Below are 4,711 nucleotides of genomic sequence, written 5' to 3' on the forward strand. Positions count from 1 at the left end.
CTAGTGCCGCATGCTAATTACCACGAAAGTTATAACCACTTCAGCAGTATGGATTGCTAATTGTGTCGACCCACTGAAACAAGCTGATTGATTGAGAAAGAAAAAACACTATTAGGTTGACAAAAAAATTAGTCCCGGACGCCGCTGACGAAAATGTCCTTTTTGTTTGTGCTCATTGCATATGAACCCAACACACGGTACGATTCAATGCATTACTTACAAATTTATTTCCGGAAATATTTTCTCCCGCTTTTATCAGAAACGAAGGTTATCACCCAAATTAACCCGTATTTTCTCCTAATTACATACAACTTTTTGAAAGAATTTTGTTGATTAATCTTACATGAAATCTGCATCCACAAAGGTAATAATGCGATGGAAGAAATTTATGTCATAACACAGCATCAAAACGATCAAAAGTTAATTTGGTACTCTTCAAACATTAACAGTTGGAATTACATTTGCATGCAACATTCCTCCTGAATAAATTTTAAAGAAAAACCGTGTCTTAACTGCACAACTGGATGTGATTCTTGAATGCATTCAAACAACTAGATACTGGTGTTTCACAGCTTATCAATTTTATTAATTCAAGAAATCACAAAAAAAGGAAATCACACAAAATCACAAGTAGGGATGGACATAGACACTCAAAAAAGCGTTCGTGAATACAATTATATATTGAGATAAATCTACTTAAAGGCTGCAATATATGAAAATACCAAGATATACCTTTACTTTTTCGAAAATTGGAAAAAATACATAGAAAGACATACACACAATTTCATATACTAAAATTGACTAAAGTGTATACATGATAATCTCAAGTCCAATATTAAACGAAAAGGTACATTAGCAGGTGGGGTAGAAATTAACAAAGCAATATATAAGGTAGTAAGAGTGCAGCAGGCGTCCCATAAATCAAGTCTTTCTATGCATGCAGACACACATCCCGCAGCTGGGAAGGCAGTCGACACCGTCTGCAAAAAAGGGCTGTGGTTGTTCCATATACCATTTGCCACCACAGCGATGATGTTTGCATCAGATTGGAATCGTCCCTTTTGAGCTGTCTATATAAGGGATCGAACAAATTAATGTCACATGGTGACATGTCAGGACTGTAAGCTGGATGAAGCAGAATCTCCCACCCTTTCTGTGCTAACGCATCCTGCACAATCCTAACAAAAGCCTACCAAGAGAGATATTTCATTTCCTGACATCCTCCCCGAAACACACACACCCAGTCAGTCACTGTTGCCTTTGATAAATATTTTGTCACCAAAAAATCGCCTGTATTCTGCGATGAATGTCGACTGATCTATACCCTCCCATTGTTAGAAACTGAATCACTGCTCGCTCACCCACTGCGAACAAATTCCTAATCATATCACATCAGCCATGTTGTCTATGGTGTCCACCACAAACCAGACAAGCGAGGACTTATTGCAGAGAAGGCACAGTGGGTAACCGAGCTTTTGGTTGCACGTCAAAAGATCCCCAGGTGGTCTAAATTATCAGTCCTCTGCTGAGGCATGTTGGTTTGTAAAACCCCCAATTTGCCAAAAAACGTTTGTGTCACGTGCACGGGGCTACGTGACACAAACGGTTTTTATTTGATCACACCTAAAATCATTTTACTAGCTCTGACAAATACCATTAACAGCCTCTGTTGAGATATGAATGATCAGACAAGAGAGGTCTCGAACTGAGGAGACATGATTTACAAATTCAGTTCATAAGAGTTAGGAGAAATGCACTGAGAATCCAACACCTTGACACATTTCGTCATCTTGGGGAGAACAGGGATTACGTCCAAATGGTCTTTCTTCTTCAGAGCAATGATGTGTGGAATAGAAAATCCCGTCCCCTCAGGCCTGTACTGTACACCACACTCCAGAAGTTTGTTAATAACCATGTACACTTGCCCAGCATACTTTGCGAAGCACTGAATTAATGCAAAAGTTCTCTCTCTGAACAACATACATGATTGTGAAATTGTTTCTTCTCTTCTGATTAATGCTCAACACAGAAGAAAATGTCTCTCTGCACATTGTGACTTTCTTGTAAACATACACATGCTCTCTGTTGGAGAGGAAAGAACCAAGAGCTGTCCTCACAGCTCCACTTGTCTGACATAGTCTGCCATGAAAGGCAATAACATTAGATGATAGTCTCGTGAAATGTAAATTTTCTAGCTTGCTAAGCACAAAGTCAACATGGAAGCGGTCTCTAACACGATTTTGGATGACACTGAGGGCATTGCTTATTGCAACCAAGCTCGCAAGCTGTTTCTTCACAGCTTGTGTCCCTTTCACAAGGCACATCAGTTCCCCATTTCTATTCTCAAGTACAAATGCTGAAGTAGACCAAAGTGGCCCCCAGTTCCTTACTGAGTCAGCAATGTGTGTGAACTGGTGAACATTAAATGTGCAAAACCGCTCTCCATACAGATTTTTAACACCATCAATAAATCTGAGCAACAGCCTCTCCGAAATATCAATGTCCTCTACGAAGACAGATTCAGACAGCAAGAGGTAAACTGCGCCAACCAGAAGGGCAAAATGATCAAGGTAAACATCCGGAGGCTTTGGGGCAAAGCACGAAATGAGTAGAACAAAAGCCAGGCACGCAGTTCGCTTGCTTTCCAATAGCATCTGTGTTTCAAGAAACCTGGGGTCCTGGTAATATAGTTCGGTGGCTTAATGGCCACTAATCTCTTATCCACCACCTCTACCTGACGGCCCAGGTACCATGACTCTCCATGGTACTTAGAGTCAAACCATAAATGCAAGAATGTTCTCACCACCCCGAGTAGAACGCAATGCATGTAGTCGACAACAAATAAGCTACTGAGTCAAATTCGACTATGAGGCTCAAAACAGTGGGACTTTTGAGGCCCTTCTCCGGGTGACCATTCTCAAGTGCCTCTGCAGCTTGCCGCCTCATCCGATGGCCATTCCTGAGGGAGTATGTGCTACCAGGCAGATAGATATGGACATTCCCTTTGCCTGGCAACAAGATGGATTTCCCAGGATGTTCACAGAAGGAGCAACCATAAAGACCATTGAACTTCCTTATCCCCTGAAGCAGTGTTCTCGCAGCTGCATCCCCGCAGGGGGCACCTGTGAAAGCAGGTGTTTGGAGAGTGGCGTCTCCACGGACTCCGAGCCATGCGGGTTCGCCTGCCCATGTCTGGCTGTGCGTGGCTTTCCCGTGTCCGGGGAAAAGGGCATTCTGGAAATTGAGCCGAGCCCGGGGCAGGTTTGGAACCTTCGGGCCCCGCCGGGTGAGGCAATACACCACTTCGGCCCCCGCTTCTCCTACGCCGCAGGAGGCACCTGTGAAAGCAGGTGTTTGGAGAGTGGCGTCTCCACGGACCCCGAGCCATGCGGGTTCGCCCGCCCACGTCTGGCTGTGCGTGGCTTTCCCGTGTCCGGGGAAAAGGGCATCCTGGTCGTTGAGCGAAGCCTGGGGTAGGCTTGGACCCTCCGGGGCCCCCGGGTGAGGCAATACACCACTTCCCGTAGACGGGTGTCCTGGCTTGGCCTGACCAGGATCATTCAGTCAGTCGCCATATCTTCTACTATCCCCTCTTATCTTTCTCATTTCTCTACTCTTCTTTCATTCATATTCACCATCTTTGGCGGCAAGGGCTAACCTTGGGTGGTGATTGACCCCTCGTCTGGACCCACACTAGGTTATAGTGTCTTGGCAGCACTGATAGCGTAATGTCGTCATCAAAACCCTTATTGCTATGGCGCATTACCTATTCCCATGTTGGGCTGCGTGGTGGGTGGTGTGCTACTGATGCCGAACGCCTTGCCATTTCTTATGGGTTCCAAACTAAACCAAAAACCTGATCGGGCCCTGAAAAGGGTCCAGACCGAAGTACACATTAAAGAAGGATTTGCACCAGTGGAGAAGTTTCCTCGATTTCTCGTCATGCATTCCGAAACGGAAAAACCTCTATCCAAGTGATCCCCTTTCCTGGTTTCTAAGAGTCTTGAATCTGTAATCGAAAAGAAATTCTAAAGCAAAAAAAAAAACGTGCCATCTGGAGATCTCCTCCTTGAAGTTGTAACCTCTCAGCAAAGCTCAGACCTGCTGGCACTCAACTTGGATCTTGACTACAGGGTTCCTGTATCACCCCACCGCACTTTGAACACCATAAAAGGCGTAATATCAGAAGATGACCTGCTAGAATCCCCCGAAGATTAAATTGTCGATGGCCTTCGTGACCAAGGAGTCATTGCTGCCAAACAAATTTCTTTTTGATGGGACGGTCACGAGGTGAAGACAAAGCATGTCATTCTGACTTTTGAGCTGAGGGCGCTTGCGGAATCGGGGAAAGCAGGGTATCTCAACTGTAAAGTATGGCCGTATGTGCCAAACCCTGAGCGTTGCTTTCATTGCCAGAGATATGGCCATAGTGCCCAGAGCTGCCGTGGAAAGACAACATGTGCCAAGTGTGGCAAAAATTATCACCCTGCAGAGAATTGCTCAAATCCACCTTGCTGCATCAACTGTGGTGAACCTCACCCTGCTTATTCCCGTTCTCGCAGAAAATGGAAACAAGAAAAAGAAATTATAACACTCAAAGTGAAAGAGAACATCTCATTCCCCGAAGCCAGGAAGAGATTCTCCTTTCTGCGAAAGGGGCCTTACTCTTTGGTGGCACGTGCAGGGGGTGTGCCATTAAAGTCTCTCTGTA

The 4,711-nt window shown here is 44.8% G+C and overlaps 1 pseudogene; it reads right to left on the reverse strand.

Annotated features, from left to right (window-relative positions):
- Positions 1-1,720: 1,720 nt before the first annotated feature.
- Positions 1,721-2,827, reverse strand: LOC120840527 (annotated as a pseudogene).
- Between the last annotated feature and the right edge of the window lie 1,884 nt (positions 2,828-4,711).

Source organism: Ixodes scapularis, unplaced genomic scaffold, assembly GCF_016920785.2.
Source record: "Ixodes scapularis isolate PalLabHiFi unplaced genomic scaffold, ASM1692078v2 ptg000549l_1___fragment_3__unscaffolded, whole genome shotgun sequence".
Taxonomy (NCBI): domain Eukaryota; kingdom Metazoa; phylum Arthropoda; class Arachnida; order Ixodida; family Ixodidae; genus Ixodes; species Ixodes scapularis.